The sequence below is a fragment of the Stigmatopora nigra genome, chromosome 20, assembly GCF_051989575.1.
Source record: "Stigmatopora nigra isolate UIUO_SnigA chromosome 20, RoL_Snig_1.1, whole genome shotgun sequence".
In the NCBI taxonomy this organism is placed as follows: Eukaryota; Metazoa; Chordata; class Actinopteri; order Syngnathiformes; family Syngnathidae; genus Stigmatopora; species Stigmatopora nigra.
In genome coordinates, this window is record NC_135527.1 from 3929079 (window position 1) to 3947684 (window position 18606).

General features: G+C 47.9%; 1 non-coding gene across 1 annotated transcript; it reads left to right on the plus strand.

The window, feature by feature from the left end:
* Positions 1 to 4808: 4808 nt before the first annotated feature.
* On the plus strand, positions 4809 to 4880 carry trnap-ugg (transfer RNA proline (anticodon UGG)). Its single transcript has one exon. It is a non-coding gene; the product is annotated as a tRNA-Pro (tRNA).
* The last annotated feature ends 13726 nt before the right edge of the window (positions 4881 to 18606 follow it).

An 18606-nucleotide genomic window follows, 5' to 3' on the forward strand; every position in this document is an offset into this window, starting at 1 on the left:
ATACACCGAATCACTATAAACAGTAACCGGATGACCTGCTGCGGTCTCCAAAGCCAAACAGAGTGCTCACGCCTCAGCCGCTCGGGCAGACTGATTAGTAGTCAAGACAGAGGATGCACAATGCACAAAGTCATTTCCCCTGCTTTCCACTACGGCAGCCCCCGCTTAGAGACATCCCGAATGGTCTCTCCAACAACAACCGTCTGTAAACATAATGCGACCGGATGTAAGCGGTTTGGTAGCAAGGTCAGCACGAATGTACCTTTGGTGATTAACTTGCATACCACATTCGTGGGGGCCTAGATGGATGTTTTCTGCCATGTTAATGCCTGTGTGAACGTAATTGATGTTCGGAGCTGTTAGGTTACGTAAAAGTCTAGACTGTTGAAGAGATGATAAGGTAAATCCTGACGAAGCCACATACGCCGATACCCCATGATCAGTCAGAACGTATAGGGGGTTTCCCATCACTGTATGTGCTGTATTAAGAAGCACTTTAGCGAGCCCTGCGGCATAACGAGTACAATCTGTTTGACGGAGTTCAACACTATCCAGTGTAACGCTACAATACACCAATACCCGTCTAGTTGCTGAAACCTTCTGAAACAAAACAGCATTTACTGTGGTTTCCGATTTAGACATCATCAAGATAAAAGGGTTTATCAAAATCAGGGTTGGCCAGGGCAGCCGCCGAGGCCAGTTCTTGGACGAGAGACACAAAGGCTTCATCCGTTTGTCCAATCAAGTCATGCTCTGAGGTTCTGAACATCTTTGTCTTTGACTAGAGCACGAAGGGTGTTTGTTTTGTCCACATAACATGGTATATAGGTCCTACTGTAGCCACAGAGGCCTAGAAATGCCAACATGTCTTTTACAGTTTGGGGTCTGGAGTGAGATAAAATGGTTTTTCAATGTTCAGGTGACATGGACAGTCCTCTCGCTGACACAATACGACCAAGAAAAGTTACTTCTTTTCGACAACACTGAAGCTTCTTTTTGGACACATTGAAACCTAGATCATGAAGTTTGATTAGGACCACCCTAGTGACCTCAAGACAGATTTCAGAAGTAGTTGCCGCAATAAAAAGGTCATCCACATACTGTAAAAGAACAGAGTCATTAGGTAAAGTCAGGTCTTGTAACAGGTTCTTCAGGCATTAGTTAAAAATACCAGGTGAGTTTTTAAACAATTGTGGCAGGCGCTGATACTGCATAAGGACACCGCTATAGGTGAAAGCAAAGTACTGTCTAGCTGAAGGATGTAAAGGTACACAGAAAAAAGTGTTAGCTAAATCAATACAAGTGAACCATTGGTATACTGGACTAAACGTAGTGAACATTCTATGGGGGTCTGGTCTTGGTAAGATCGGAGTCAGCGTTGCGTCATTTACAGGTCTAAGGTTATGTGCCATTCGATAACTCTGCCTTAAGTACAGGTTGCAGTGCCGTGTCCCATTGTGAATCTGAAAGTTATATCACACCTGCGTCCACTTAGAGTGTCTTCGATACCTTTGTCTGCATCTGAGGTCTGTCTATATTGTGGCCTGAAGATGATGACACTCTCATCTACTTCTAACGTTACAGGTGGGATTTTAACACAATGGCCCACATCAAATGGTCCTGATGACCACAATGTGTTAGGAATAGTTTTCAACAAATCCTCTGTCTGGTGGTGATCAGTCAATTCCCTGCCGTGTTCTCAAGTCAAGATGTGTTCTTCCAAAATGGAGGAGTTTACTATTGGAGTCTGTGGGTCAATCTGATAAGAGTCATGCATTTTGGAATAAGTCAGTCCTGGGATGTCAGTGGGCTGCCAGTCAATTATTTTAAGAAGTTTCTTGACCATTGGACCAAGTTGGCGAGCTTCATGACCAGGAGACAGAGCCAAAGAAATGTGTGGGTCAGCTGTATCTCACATTTTGTACCACACTTTTTGTGATTTATCCAAATCAACATACGACGCTACACCTTCCGGACCCACAAAAATTTTGGTGGATTACAACTGCCAGGGTGATCCAAGAACCTTCTGAAAACGGTCTTGATAGATTAAGTCATCATCTGTGTCATAAAATAACGTACAATGAAAATCATCCATGGGCGAATGGTGAGGTCGGATTGAGTCAATGAATGATTTCCACGGGTAATGAACAGACAACAGTCCCCCAGTGGCCGGAGTTTCAGGCTCAAGACGTGACCAATAGACTGTTGCTACATCTGATTCTTGCTGCAAAGGACACATCAACCATTGTCCACGTGTTCGTGCTGATTGTGAACACGGAATCTTTGAGCCATTTGGTAAAGTCACTGTGAGGCCATCCGGCCCACATTGGATGGTAGCTCCAATAGATATCAACAAGTCTCTTCCCATCAAGTTCACAGGCGTTTGGGGTGAATGAATGTAGGAGTGGTGTAGAGTCTGTTTCATGTGGGGGATTTCAGTTCGGAGAGGTCGGGTAATAGGCAGAGCTTGAGGAGAACCCGAGAAGCCGACCAAATTCACGGCAGAAGAGGAGAGACAACTGGGGGCAAGCGGGATGTTCAAAGATGAGTGCGTTACCCCCGTGTCCACCAAACCTGATGTTTGTACGCCGTTGACTTTCATGTGAAGCATTGGGTTTGCCGTACCACTGCTTCTTGATCCTCTCGGGCACCCCTATTCGGAGCATGTAGGACCCCATCATCTTCGTCCTGTTAATATTGTCCAGGTGACTGAGCTGTTTGCTGGGGCTGCCATGGTCTAGTGCCTCGTCCTCCACCTCGCATAGGCCGTTGTTGCTGTGGTAGGCCATACTGCCGTTGTTGCTGTGGTGGGCCATACTCCTGTGGCAGTGGTTGCTGTGGGAATGGTTGCTGCTGTTGCTGCTGCTGGCTAGGGCAATCACGTGCCTAGTGACCAATAACGCCACACACAAAACAGTTGCCCTGTTGGCCTTGTCCCAAGTACCCTCATCCCCGGGCCACCAGAGAAACCTCGCCTACGACCACCGTATCCACCATAGAACTGACCATCATCTAGGGCAGTGGTTTTCAAAGTGGGCGGTACCGCCCCTCGGGGGGTGGTGTGAACTTTCAGGGGGGCGCTGACGAATAAACAGGCGAATGGGGGGCGTTGAAATAGTGAAGGGGGCGATGGAGCAATTACAGTAAAATGTGACGTTGGTGTTTGTAGAAAGACCGGAAAAATTGATTGTCTGTAATAAAAAGTCGACAAAAAACAAGCTTTATTGAAACAAGAAACGTTGTCTGCTCGAGCGCTCACGAGCAGCGCGCATATACCTTATATCACTAATTGTCGCGAGTTTATCGTCGATGCAGGCGACTGGGGAAACCACCACCATCCAGTCAGCCGCAGAGGAGCACACAATAGCGCGCCGGCAACGCTTAACCACAGACGTATGCGCACAGCGACCGGCTTAATGCATCAGCTATCAATTTTTATGATTCGAGGTGAACTGCGCATTGGTCTATTAAAAGAAACGAAATTAGCGAATAATATCTGAGGCGCCTGTCTTCTATTTGTTTAAGCTTCTCTCCACATGCAAGTCAGTTTTTATTGAAGAATAAATGATAACCATTTTTGTTTATTAAAATTGTTTTTTTTAGTCTTGAAACTGTTTGTGATTGAAGAATCAACCAATTCTTGTGACATTTAGCAATATAGTCGTTCTAGCGTTCGTTGGAAAGGGGTAAAGAGGGGGGCGTTGGCATTTTGGCCCGGCGGTGAAGGGGGCGGTGGCCAAAAAAGTTTGAAAATCACTGGTTTAGTCCATCCCGTTGCGTACTTCTCTAAGAAGTTTAAAGCTAGTCAAAAGCGATATTCTACAATTGAACAGGAGACACTTGCTCTGCTATTAGCGCTCCAATTATTTGATGTTTATGTAGGATCTACTTCAACTCCAATCGAGGTGTACAATCTGGATAAAATGTTTAACCACAATCAGCGGTTGATGCGCTGGGCGCTTGTCCTTCAAAATTATAATTTGAGTATTCATCACAAAAGAGGCTCAGAATATGTTATGGCTGATGCCCTGTCTCGGGAGTTTAGGAGGAGAGTTGTATCAGGCTTGTATTGGTTGATTGAGGCAGTTTGGTGGTTCAATTTTGTCAACAGGTTGACTCTTGAGGGGGGAGGTGTTACGGCTGTCAGTTTGTTTGTTTGTTTTGTTTTTGCACTACAAGCGCCTGAGGATTGCCCTCAGATAGCGCTAGAGCTGCCACTGGAACGCGGATTATTTCATCCGGGGGGTAGTCGGAGGTGAGGGGCAGTCAAATGTCTCCGGCTGGATGAAAAACGTAGGGTGCCACGGTCCTTGTTGGCAGCTCTGAGTGGTATTTGTTGGAATTCGCAGGCCGCAGCGAGCGGCCTCTCAGGAGACACCACGTGAAGGTTTCCAACTTTGTCTCCCCCGGCTGTCAGCCTGGACACACACTGTGTAATAGGGTGTGTGGTTTCTTTTCATCTGCAGGTACATGGAGCTGTGGCTGCACCCCTGTGACAAAGCCCTGCCCAGGCCAACACAGCTGTGACTACTTCCCTATCATCCTATCTCAAATCAAGATTCACTTCTTGTCCTTATTTAAACCCTTTTATTTGTCAGTTCATTCTTGATTCTTGACTTTGACTCAATGGGCTACCCGTGATTTTAAATGCTGAGGCAGTGGAGTCATTTCTTTCTTTAGAAAGCACATTGTTTAGTGTTGAGTAAAGTTTGAATGCCCCCAGCACTTAAAGCGAGAATCATACCACGAGTCCAACGAGCCAAAGATGCCCATACAATGACACTTTTTTCTCATGTGTGGGCACACCAGGCTCGTTGGTCTAGTGGTATGATTCTCGCTTTGGGTGCGAGAGGTCCTGGGTCCAACTCCCGGATGAGCCCTTACTTTGTCGAATTGTGATCTTTTATGGGGGTTGATATGTCACATTTGCCACCTGAGAAGAAAAGTGTCATTGTAGGAAAGCCCCTGGCTCATTGGTCTAGTGCAGGGGTGTCCAAACTTTTTGCAAAGAGGGCCGGATTTGGTAAGGTGAAAATGTGTGGGGGCCGACTATTTAGCCTGACATTCTTTGAACCATTAACATTAAATACAAATTAACTTTTTGGGATTTTTTTAATTACAAATGGCATACTTTTACTTTTTTTTTTTTACATTTAGGTTTTTACCGAAATCACAAACCACAAAAAATTAAGAAAACTATCAAGGATATCTAAGTTCATGTGAAACATTACATATTATTCACTATTATATGCTCACTGTAGGAACAGTGTTGAAAACAAAACAATGATCACTGCATATTCAAACTGTGATTTTGACCATCACAAAAAAAATAATGAACTGAGATTTAAGAATTTATTCAACTCAGAGGACTTAACAAATATCTTGCCTGCACTAATGTGAAGGGTGATACTGGGATCTTGACTGCAGTATGTAGTCCAGGTCTGGCTCAAGAGCAGTGGTTTTGATGCGCAAGACGTCACGCAGGTGAGAGTCATTCAGTCTCGTCCTCATGTGGCTCTTGTCAATGTTCATAACGGAGAATGTCTTCTCGCACATGTATGTGGAGCCAAACAAGCTCAGCATTTTCTTAGCAAATGTCCGAATAGATTGGAACCTGCCTTCATCCAGCTGGCGGTAGAAGTTAACGAGAGGGAGCTGTTGGTGCCGACTGCGATGCTCGGCGTCACACTGCAGCTCAATGAGCTCCAGTTGCAGGTGGTCTGGAGCGTCATCAGGGTACACGGAGAAAGGAGAGGAAAAAAGCGTGATCACCTTTTCAATAGCTGCAAAGTCACGAAAGCGCTGCTGAAACTCCTCAACCAGAGATGAGATGTTGCATACTTTGTCATTTGCGCACTGATATTGATCTGTGGGAAACTGGTCACAATTTCCTGCAGCGACGGGAAATGTGCGGTATTAGGCTGCGTCTGTCTGTGACAGGTGTCTTTGGAAAAGTAGCAGCTTGGTCCGAAAGGCTTTGATGTGTGAATACAATTGGCTTACCACTGCATTTTGCCCTTGAAGGCTTGTGTTCAGCGCATTCAGATGTCGCGTTATGTCAACTAAAAATCCCAAATCAGCCAGCCAAACAGGATCATTTAATTGGATTGGATTGGATAACTTTATTCATCCCGTATTCGGGAAATTACATTGTGGCAGGTAGCAAGAGGGTGATTAGACAGAATAAACAGCATCAATCATTAAAATCATCAAATCATTAAAACATAAAAGCCGCAAAACACAAAACGAACAAGAGTGGACAAAGCTACCGTGGCCGCCGGCTGCCGCTTAAACAGCGCCATTTTGGTTGCGGTAACTGAATCGGACTCAAAAAGACATTGTAAAGTTGGACAAAAACTGGAACCCCACAGAACAGCAAAACAAAAGCACAAAGTACAAAGCAAATCAAAGTAAATGGAATCATCAAATCATTAAAACATAAAAGCTGCAAAACACAAAACGAACAAGAGTGGACAAAGCTACCGTGGCCGCCGGCTGCTGCTTAAACAGCACCAATTTGGTTGCGGTAGTTGAATCGGACTCAAAACGACCTTGTAAGTTGGGCAAAAACTGGAACCACACACAGGAAGTCTTCCACGAGATGGGGAACTGCTGCAGACTGTGACCAAGGTGGAGAATACGCAGAGTCGCTCTTGCAAGCTTGTCCGCACAGTTACTCAGTAGTCTGAAGATGAAGAAAACAGCAGCAGGGACAGAAAACCTCGACTCCGTTGCTGGTAGGGGCCGACAGCTCTTCCATCCCATCCCACGATGGAATGGTTGGTCAGAAGCGTTGCCTCTTCTCCCAGCAATTTAGTCCAGCTCCAGATCCCCGGCGGTACCGAGGTGTTGCTCCTTCTGCTGCGTATTGTAACAGCTAGTTCCATGTGTGTGACAGCGTAGGCATTGCTGGCCGGTCCCCCCCCCCCCCCCCCCCCCCCCCAAAAAAAGAAGTGGCCGAAAGATGCCAGGCTAACAGAACAAGGAAAGTTGTAAAAACATTAAAGTAAAAATTCTAAAGTACAAAGTAAAGTAAAAAAGAATGTATTAGGAAATATTAAAATGTCATTTAAAAAAAGATAGAAGGGCTGTAAAACATGAAAAACATAAGAGTCTGACACCCTTGGTGCAGAGCTACTGCCACAGGCTCCCGCTTGAACGGCGCCATCCCAGGTTGTCCCTTTTTAGTCAAGAATTGTCCAATTTCCTCCCTGAGAGAGAAGAAGCGCTGCAGCGCGGACCCCCGACTGAGCCACCTTACGTCGGTGTGATACAAAACATCTCCGTATTCAGCCTGGATGTCGAGAAGAAACTGTCTAAACTGGCGGTGGCACAGCGCTTTGGAGCGAATATAATTAATAGTCTTTATCACCGGTTTAATAACATTATCATACTTCATATGTTTGGCACAGAGAACTTCTTGAAGAAAAATACAGTGGAGTTTAATAGCGCTGCCTCCTTCTTCGCTGACTTTGTCACAGACAAGGCTTGATAATCCACTCCGCTCGCCAGCCATGGCAGGTGCGCCGTCCGTAATAATCCCGGTGACTTTATTCCACTGTAGTTTCATGTCATCTACGGTGGAACAAACAGAAACAAATAAATCTGTTCCTCTTGTTTGGCCCTTCAGACTCTGGAGGTCCAAAAGCTCTTCACTCACGTTCATGTCATTGTCCACTCCTCTAAAAAAGATCAGTAACTGAGCGGTGTCGGACGCATCCGTGCTTTCATCGCACGCTAACGAGAAAAAGTCAAACTCAGTTCCTTTTGCCTCTAACTGTCTCTTAATATCTAATGAAACGTCTTCAATTCTCCGTGCCACAGTATTACGAGCCAGGGAAATATTGGCAAACTCTTGCTTCTTCGCGGGACAAATTTTCTCAACCATTTTCATTACACAGTCTTTAATAAATTCACCGTCACTGAAAAGTTTGCAGTGCTTTGCAATTAGCGTTGCCACTTCGTAGCTTGCCTTTGTGGCATTTTCATTTGACTCACGGGCTCTTGTGAAAAAGCTTTGCTGTGCCGTTAAAACAGCTTCCAGTTGCTTCACTTTTTCACCGCGTTCGTTCCCAGTTAGCTTGTCGTAGCTAGCATGTTTCGTCTGGTAGTGCCTCTTAATGTTGAATTCCTTGAAAACAGCCACAGTCTCTTGGCAAATTAGGCAGACACATCTGGGAAGAAGGTGCAGCAGTGTTCTCCCATCTTGGCACACGCACCTCCATCCTTGGCTGTTATCAGATCCAGGACCATTCGGTCCTGCAACTCCATTTCCCTTAGGGCTTTTAAATCATCTGCTATACCCTGTAGGGCCTACAGGGTATAGCAGATGATTGTAGGGCCTACAGGGTATAGCAGATGATTTAAAAGCCCTAAGGGAAATGGTGTTGCAGGACCGAATGGTCCTGGATCTGATAACAGCCAAGGATGGACGTGCGTGTATCATGATGGGAGAACACTGCTGCACCTTCTTCCCAGATGAAACCAGGACATGACTCGTGCTATAGCTGAAATGAAAGCCTTGGCCAACACGGGTCGTGGTTCTCAATTCTGTTTAAATTTGCAACTCCCTCACTTGCGATTTTGTTACTGTTCTGTATTTTCTCTATGTGTGTAATCCCCTGTATGAAAGTTTTGATTCGAAATACTATCTAGGACACGCTGGTAGCTTACAGCGCCATACAGTATCACTGCATGGCAAATAATAATGGAGATTCTCCCACTCTTTCAAATTGTGACGAGTCTCGGTATGTCGAGTCCTCCGGGAAATTGTACTTGTCTTGACTTAAAAATTGTGTTCGCTCATAAAGAGGAACGCAGAGGATTTTTTCTCGAATAACACTAAAATTACCTCGAGTTTTTTGTCTCTGCCTTGACAAGTGACTTTATTGTTTTCCAAACCCATTGATAAATAACTGCTGATGATATTTGTATTCTAGGACCTGGATAGGAGGGATATAAATTGATGTATTAAATGAAAATTCTTTCAAAGTTACTATAGGGGGAAATGTGGAGTATAGAATGTATTCTTTATAATTTTATTCAGTATAGTCACGAGGATAGAATTTTAGATAGCGCGTCATATATCATGACACACCCATATCTGTGGTCACCTTTTCCCGTCTAAAGTTTGTACCTATGTCACATGACGTTTTGTTAATAAAACTAGCTCACCTGTTGGGGGATTCGAACTGGTCAGGCTGGGGGATGGATGCATCTCCCAGCGCTGGCTACTCTGACCCCCTCCTACAGCTGAAGTCCGGAAAATCTCATCATGACTGACTCTGTGTGCTTCCTTTGATCCGAAGTTATTGAATGTATATGGATTAGATCCCACAGTCCCGGGTCCTACTCCCGGATGAGCCCTTGCTTTGTCCAATTGTGATCTATTATATGGGTTGATAGGTCACATTCTTCAACTGACAAAAAGTGTCATGTTTAGTACATTCATGGCTCGTTGGTCTAGTGGTATGATTCTCGCTCTGGGTGTGAGAGGTCCCGAGTTCAACTCCTGGACGAGCCCATAGTTTGTCAAATTGTAATCTATAATGGGGATGATATGGCACATTTTCCACCTGAGAAAAAAGTCTCACTGAGTGAACACCCCTGGATTGTTGGTCTAGTGGTATGATTCTCGCTCAGGGTGCAAGAGGTCCTGGGTCCAACTCTCGGATGAGCCCTAGTTTTGTCAAATTGTGATCTATTTTGTGGGGCGATGTGGCACATTTCAACCCAAAGAAAAAGTGTCACTGTATGGGCACCCTTGGCTCGTCTGTCTCGTGCAGGGGTGGGCAAACTTTTTCGCCTGGGTGCCACATTGATTTTAAAAATTTGACAAATGGGCCGGGTCAGTGCAAGATACGTTACATATAAAAAAACTGCATCCGTTAACAGTACATATGAAACATAAACAGAAAAAAAGGACTAAAGAATTAACACTCATTATTAAAGTGTAAAGTACAAAGTAAAGTAAAAAGGAATGTATTAAGAAATATTCATATGTAATTTAAAAAAAAGATAGAGGGGCTGTAAAACACAAAAAACAAATAAGAGTGGACAGAACCAAAAAATATAAATTTTAGATTTTATTTTCACAACAACGCACTGGTAAACGGAACAAACAAATTTGAATGAACTTAGATTAATGTATCATACACACTTAAACAAACGTTTAACGTAACTTTACACAAAACTGAATTTTATTTTTTTAAAAATATTTTCTTTACCTTCGTTCTGGCCGGGTTAGATGTTTTCCACGCCTCCAAACGCACGTTTGCTAATGATGGGATGTTTGCTGTTGTTCTGCGTATTCCCTTCAAAATATTCCAAAAATGATGCACACAAATGTCCTCACAATAGGATAACCCACGACCACTTGCCAATGAAAAGTATTCTTGTAGTACTAGCGATCGCTCCCCTGCTTATGGAACAACATTGCATCTGGCTCGCTCTTTCTGCCCAGACCAACGGAAAATTAGAGGGAACATTGGTCCCAGTCTAAACAAAAGGATTTCTAGTGGGATTGACAGTGTATAAAATAGTCATACCTCTACTTACGGATGTCTCTAGGTATGATATTTTCAGGTTATTAAATTATTATATGCAAATGAGTAACTCGAGTTGTACGAAGAAGATCCAGGTTACGAAATCGTGCAAAATTGATTTCCTTTTATGTTTTCATTTATTTTATATTTATTGTCGTGGATGCATTGATTCTCACTTTAGAACATATCTACCCTCTACCAGTCTTTCATTTCATCGCTCTCATTCTATCTTGTATAATCACAATAAAAGCATTCAATTCAATTGGCTGTCTCACATCTACCACTGTCCATGTTTCAAGATTCTTACATACCCGTCCACCTCAACTAAATGCACCCCTTATTAATGACTGCAATTCCCCCTATTAAGCAATTAAATACCATACAAATGCAACATGGCACATATATTCACATACACACACGGCACAGGTAAAAGAGTAAAATGTAGTACAGGTGGACAGCTTTTGGCCCTGGTAGGAAATGCTCTTGCCGCCATCTGGCAAACGAACACGAGTATTACGTCTTCCATATTAACGGCCGCCGAGGGAACTAATTCAGCGGTGCAGGACACATTTTCACATGTTTTTTTTAATTAAACATTAATAAATCATTTCCTCATTTCTCTCATCACTTGTTTGCTCACATCTTTAATACAAAATTGGGACACTACTACCAATTCTAAAGGGTTTAGTTAGCAGTTGTGTGAGGACCGTGTAAAAAATTTGAGAATTTATATATGTATAGTACACCTCTTTTTACAAAATTTTCAAGTTACGAAAAAAGTTCTGGAGCCAATTAATTTTGTCAGAAGTATGACTATATAATTTATCTTTGTTTCTTTGCAAGTTTTAGAAATCAGCACCCCCAATTCGAAGGGGAGGAGCCCGAGTTTCCTCCAGACCAAAAGAAAGAAGAGCAACTTGAAATAAAAATGGAGGAAGAAAATGTCACCTGGTCAACTGGTGAGGAGTCTTTTAAGATAGAAGAGGATCTGGGCAGGGCCAGTGGAGGGGGGGACTCTGCAATCACCTCTCTATGGCCCCAATTAAAAGAGGAAGCAGAGCCACCTCAACAGCAAAAGAGGGAAGTTCAATCTCACACCAAAAAGGAGGAAGATGTCATCTGGTTATCTGGTGAGCTTTTCAAGAGTGAAGATGATCTTGTAATGGATTTGGATGCAGATTTACTGTCAAAGACATTTTCAAGTCGGACTTTTCAAGAATAGCTAGACATCATTAAGAATGGTCGGACAACTCCAAAGCTTGCAAGCCTGTCACAAACGGAAAAGGGTTTGTCCGCCACATCCAGTTCACTAGCTATGAACAATACCCCAGGCTTCCAGCTCCGGAGGAACACTGCAAATTGTATTGCTGGGTGTCAGGAGTCGCTGGATTGCCTTTCCTGGCATGACGTCACGATAACAATCAGCTGTCACTAATTACGTGATTAGATTATTTTTGGTATTTAAGCATTATGATTTTCTGTGGACGCTGTCGGATCGTCTGGTTTAGTTCTGGTTTCGTTTCCTGTTAATCCTCGTAGTAATTGCTGTTTCCATTGACGCCACGCCGCATGTTCTTTTCGTTTGTAATGAGTGGTCAAGCCAAGTTGTTTAAGTTATGTTACCCCGTTTATTAAATCAACCTACAAGAGCTACAGATCTGCCTCACCTTTCCATTTACTTCGGCGACTCTGCATCTGGGTTCAACTTACCCTACGATCGCGTCGCACTACGCGGCGAGATCGTAACAGCACGATCCGACCAGAATGGACCCAGCGGAGCGCCACCCACGCTCGCGGCGACGCACTCGGCGACGCCGACCATCTACCTCTAAGACACCCGACTGCTTGGAGTGTATAAGAAACCCCTCAAAATCGTTTAGGAGTTTTATAATGAACACACCGTGGTGCGGGGCTCTCAGGCACATCATTGCTAGAGATGAGCCACAGCTGGTAGGAGAGTTAGAGCCGCAGCGTACTCATACGCCCCACCACTGCTATGCACGTCGCCCTGGGAAGCCTTTACCGTTTCATCATGATGCCCAGGTGCGTACAACCACCAGAGAGCGCCCAAGTTATCTTATGCCTATGCCCAGAGGAATTGATTCACCATGGAGGGAGCCTGAAGATTCAGGTGAGGAGGACATCGTTGAGGAAATTGATTTTTTCGCTGGCGTTTCGGAATCCAATGATGAATTCTTTGACCAATTCGGACCCCGAGACCTTCCACTGGAGGAGGATTATCCCGATTGTTCCCCCGATAATTCCTATTACAAATACCCCGACCAGCAATTACAGAGTGGGCTAACCACCAATTATGGGGCACGACGTGATGGCGGGGGTGCTGTGCAATCCGAGCGCCACGCCGTAGAGCGAAGCGAAAGCAATGCCTGGACACACTAACCACTGTCCAAGTTACGCGCCCGACCACGTCCGTCCAAGCTCCTTTTCCGACCACGTCCCTCCAAGCTCCTTTTCCGACCACGTCCCTCCAAGCTCCTTTTCCGACCACCACCACGCTTTTCCAAGTGCCCGAAGTTACTCGGCCGACCACGCCTTTCCAAGTGGCCGAAGTCACTCGGCCGACCACGCCTGTCCAAGTGGCCGAAGTCACTCGGCCGACCACGCCTGTCCAAGTGGCCGAAGTCACTCGGCCGACCACGCCTTTCCAAGTGCCCGAAGTTACTCGGCCGACCACGCTGTACCAGCAGCTCCTAAGGACTATGCAGCCCTCCCCGTTCCAAGTGGCCGAAGTCACTCGGCCGACCACGCCTGTCCAAGTGGCCGAAGTCACTCGGCCGACCACGCCTGTCCAAGTGGCCGAAGTTACTCGGCCCAGCTCGCCGTTTCAAGTGCCCCAAGCTCCTGTGCCAAGGCTACGCAAATTACTCCCGTTGCCTTTGGGGTCGCCGGTCGCACCCGTACCGAAGCCACGGATCAGGTTTCTGGTGACGGACGGCCATTCTAGCACCACTCTCCCAAGCACCGCTCTCCCAAGCACCGCTCTCACAAGCACTGCTCTCCCAAGCACCGCTCTCCCAAGCACCGCTCTCCCAAGCACCGTTCTCCCAAGCACCGCTCTCCCAAGCACCGCTCTCCCAAGCACCGCTCTCCCAAGCACCGCTCTCCCAAGCACCGCTCTCCCAAGCGCCTGCCCGTCCAGCGCCTGCCCGCCCAGAAGTGGCGACGATGCTCCGGCGCTCGAGGAAGACGGGGCCGGCGACGTCGAGAGTGGTATTTCGCCGGAGTCCCTGGAAGATGGAACTGGCGACGTCGAGAGAGGCAATTCGCCGGAGTCCCTGGAAGAAGGGGCTGGCGACGTCGAGAGTGCCAATTCCCCGGTGCCCCTGGAGGAAGAAGTCGGTGACGTCGAGAGTGGCAATTCGCCGGAGTCCCTGGAGGAAGGGGCTGGCGACATCGAGAGAGGCAATTCGCCGGAGTCCCTGGAAGAAGGGGCTGGCGACGTCGAGAGTGCCAATTCGCCGGTGCCCCTGGAGGAAGAAGCCGGTGACGTCGAGAGTGGCAATGCGCCGGAGTTCCTGGAAGAAGGGGCCGGTGACGTCGAGAGTGCCAATTTGCCGTTGCCCCTGGAGGATGGGGCCGGTGACGTCAAGAGTGGTAATTCGCTGGTGCCCCTGGAGGAGGAAATCGGTGACGTCGAGAGTGGCAATGCGCCAGAGTCCCTGGAAGAAGGGGCGGGCGACGTCGAGAGTGCCAATTTGCCGTTGCCCCTAGAGGATGGGGCCGGTGACGTCAAGAGTGGTAATTCGCTGGTGCCCCTGGAGGAGGAAATCGGTGACGTCGAGAGTGGCAATGCGCCAGAGTCCCTGGAAGAAGGGGCGGGCGACGTCGAGAGTGCCAATTTGCCGTTGCCCCTAGAGGATGGGGCCGGTGACGTCAAGAGTGGTAATTCGCTGGTGCCTCTGGAGGAGGAAGCCGGTGACGTCGAGAGTGGCAATGCGCCGGAGTCCCTGGCAGTAGGGGCTGGTGACGTCAAGAGTGGTAATTCGCCGGAGTCCCTGGAAGGAGGGGCTGGCGACGTCAAGAGTGGAAATTCGCCGGAGTCTCTGGAAGAAGGGACTGGCGACGTCAAGAGTGGTAATTCGCCGGAGTCCCTGGAAGAAGGGGCTGGCGACGTCAAGAGTGGTAATTCGCCGGAGTCCCTGGATGAAGGGGCTGGCGACGTCAAAAGTGGTAATTCGCCGGAGTCCCTGGAAGAAGGGGCTGGCGACGTCAAGAGTGGTAATTCGCCGGAGTCCCTGGAGGAAGGGACTGGCGACGTCAAGAGTGGTAATTCGCCGGAGTCCTTGGAAGAATGGGCTGGCGACGTCAAGAGTGGCAATTCGCCGGAGTCCCTGGAAGAAGGGGCTGGCGACGTCAAGAGTGGTAATTCGCCGGAGTCCCTGGATGAAGAAGCCGGCGACGTCAAAAGTGGTAATTCGCCGGAGTCCCTGGAAGAAGGGGCTGGCGACGTCAAGAGTGGTAATTCGCCGGAGTCCCTGGAGGAAGGGACTGGCGACGTCAAGAGTGGTAATTCGCCGGAGTCCCTGGAAGAAGGGGCTGGCGACGTCAAGAGTGGTAATTCGCCGGAGTCCCTGGAAGAAGGGACTGGCGACGTCAAGAATGGTAATTCGCCGGAGTCCCTGGATGAAGAAGCCGGCGACGTCGAGAGTGGCAATTCGCCGGTGCCCCTGGAGGACGGGGCCGGCGACGTCCAGAGAAGCAATGATCCGGGTTCCTGGGAGAAGAGGGTTGTCCACCCCCCGAGCAAACAGGGTAAGCTGCCCGACCGTACTAAACTTCTAATATTTCCTGAAGGCAGGCAGTTTGGCAAAGACTTAAGGGACCAGCTGGGATGCCTGCCGGACCGACCACTGCCTCGTCTCGTTTCTGGCCGGCTCGGACGCCCGCCGGATCGACCACTGCCTCGTCTCGTTTCTGGCCGGCGCGGACGCCCGCCGGATCGACCTCAGCCTCGTCTCGTATCCGGCCTGCGCGGACGCCCGCCGGATCGACCACAGCCTCGTCACGTTCTTGGCCGGCGTGGACGCCCGCCGGATCGACCACAGCCTCGTCTCGTTTCTGGCCGGCGCGGACGCCCGCCGGATCGACCACAGCCTCGTCTCGTGTCTGGCCGACGCGGACGCTCGCCGGACCGACCACTGCCTCGTCTCGTTTCTGGCCGGCGCGGACGCCCGCCGGATCGACCACAGCCTCGTCTCGTTTCTGGCCAGCGCGGACGCCCGCCGGATCGCCCTCAGCCTCGTCTCGTTTCTGGCCGACGCGGACGTCCGCCGGACCGACCACTGCCTCGTCTCGTTTCTGGCCGGCGCGGACGCCCGCCGGATCGACCACTGCCTCGTCTCGTTTCTGGCCGGCGCGGACGCCCGCCGGACCGACCACAGCCTCGTCTCATTTCTGGCCGGCGCGGACGCCCGCCGGATCGACCACAGCCTCGTCTCGTTTCTGGCCGGCGCGGACGCCCGCCGGATCGACCTCAGCCTCGTCTCGTTTCTGGCCGGCGCGGACGCCCGCCAGATTTGCCACTGACTCGTCTCGTTTCTGGCCGGCGCGGACGCCCACCGGATCGACCACAGCCTCGTCTTGTTTCTGGCCGACACGGACGCCCGCCAGACTTGCCTCTGCCCCGTCTTGTTTCTGACCGGCACGGACGCCCGCCAGACCTGCCACTGACTTGTCTCGTTTCTGGCTGGCGCGGACGCCCGCCGGAGCGACCTCTCCGTCTGTTCTTGGGTTGGTGTGGAAGACCACCGGACAATTCTAGATCTCCCACCCACCCTCCCTGCTTGTTTCCGTTTCTCATGTTGTAATTGACCTTGGGACGTCTAGAATCCGTCCCTTAGAGGGGATGTACTGTCAGGAGTGCTGGATTGCCTTTCCTGGCATGACGTCACGATAACTATCAGCTGTCACTAATTACGTGATTAGATTATTTTTGGTATTTAAGCATTATGATTTTCTGTGGACGCTGTCGGATTGTCTGTTTTCGTCCTGGTTTCGTTTCCTGTTTATCCTCTTAGTCATGGCCGTTTCCATTGACGCCACGCCGCTTGTTCATTCCGTTTGTCACGAGAGATCAAGCTAAGTTGTTTATGTTATGTTACCACGTTTATTAAATCAACCTACAAGAGCTACAGATCTGCCTCACCTTTCCATTTACTTCGGCGACTCTGCATCTGGGTTCAACTTACCCTACGATCGCATCGCACTACGCGGCGAGATCGTAACAGCTTAAGCGGCAGCAGGCGGCCACGGTAGCTCTGTCTACTCTTGTTCGTTTTGTGTTTTGCTGCTTTTATGTTTTAATGATTTGATGATTCCATTTACTTTGATTTGCTTTGTACTTTGTGTTTTTGCTTTGCTGTTCTGTGTGGTTCCAGTTTTTGTCCAACTTTACAATGTTTGTTTGAGTCTGATTCAGTTACCGCAACCAAAATGGCGCTGTTTAAGCGGCAGCCGGCGGCCACGGTAGCTCTGTCCACTCTTGTTCGTTTTGTGGTTTTGCTGCTTTTAAGTTTTAATGATTTGATGATTCCATTTACTTTGATTTGCTATGTACTTTGTGCTTTTGCTTTGCAGTTCTGTCTAATCACCCTCTTGCTACTGCTACAATGTAATTTCCCGAATACGGGATGAATAAAGTTATCCAATCCAATCCAATGGCAGGGAATTGACTGATCACCACCGGGCAGAGGACTTGATGGTACTGTTCTATTACAGTATGTGGATGACCTTTGTATTGCGCTAACTACTTCTGAAATCTGTCTGGAGGTCACTAAGCATACTTTGTGATTGGAAAAGAGGAAACCGATGCAGCCTATGTGTCTCTGGTCCAAGAACTGGCCCTGCCGGCTGCCCTGTCTAACCTGCATTTTGACAAACCCTTGTATCTTGATGTGTTGACAATGCCAAACTGACCCTTAAACTAAGACCTGGTGATTTTCATCCAGCCCCGTGGCCAGGGGCTGAGATGAGATCACCATTGACTTCATGGACATGATACAAGTAAACAGGAAAATGATACCTTTTTGTCAATGTAGACTATTTCTCATTGGCCGGAAGTGTACCGTGTGCTAAGGAGGACTCGGCAGCAGTCATTATTTTGGCTCCAAGCTCTCCCATTGGCTTTACTGAAGGGGTTCCATTACCCGATCTCTCACATTCAGCATATTGGTCTCAACTGCATTCTCTTGTATCTAGTATTCATTCACAGGTACAGGAGGCTGCTGCAGCTGCACGTGATCCCCAAAGGTGGCATTTGGGGGATCACGTGGGGACAGGTCACATACACCTTAACACAGGGGTGTCAAACATACGCCCCGCGGGCCGGATCCGGCCCGTCTGGTGGTTTGGTACGGCCCGGGGAAGAAAGCTGCATTGTATTAAAAAAATAGTTTTCTTTAAAATCTGTAGTTCTTGAATTATCCGCTAGGGGTGCAGTGTTTTAGTATGTGCAGACAACATGAATTGGCATTTATCTATGTTCTTATGTTATTCTCTTGTTCATATAATATTGTTCATAATGTAAAAGGAAAATTATTTTAATAAACATTTTGATAATGTACTCATTCTTTGCTCTAATTATTAGTATTAGTGACTAATCCAAAGGAAAAAAGTGTGTTAGTTCTATGTAATTTTGCAATGAGTTTACTGGTCCGGCCCGCTTGATTTCAAATTAAGCTGGATTCGGCCCGCAGACCAAAGGGAGTTTGACACCCCTGACTTAACATGACACGTAGTTCCTGGACATGGTTCCTGGTCCAGATTGGGCTTATCCCAGTCCGAGAGAGGGAGGTAGGGTACAGGATGTTTTTGTTTCTAATTGTTCTCTTGTTATTTTGTGAAGGAGCACTCCACATGCGTAAGCCATACTCCTGTTGGGCAATCCCCAATCAGACGGATGTGGCTCCAATGACACCGCAATCTCCAACAAATGAGACACCACTGGCTTCCTGACACTGTGTGTGGTCCTCTGGTCCGTATAATCCATGGTGACCCATCGGTGGACGATTGGTTTAGGATGACTACAGGTATTACGGTAGTA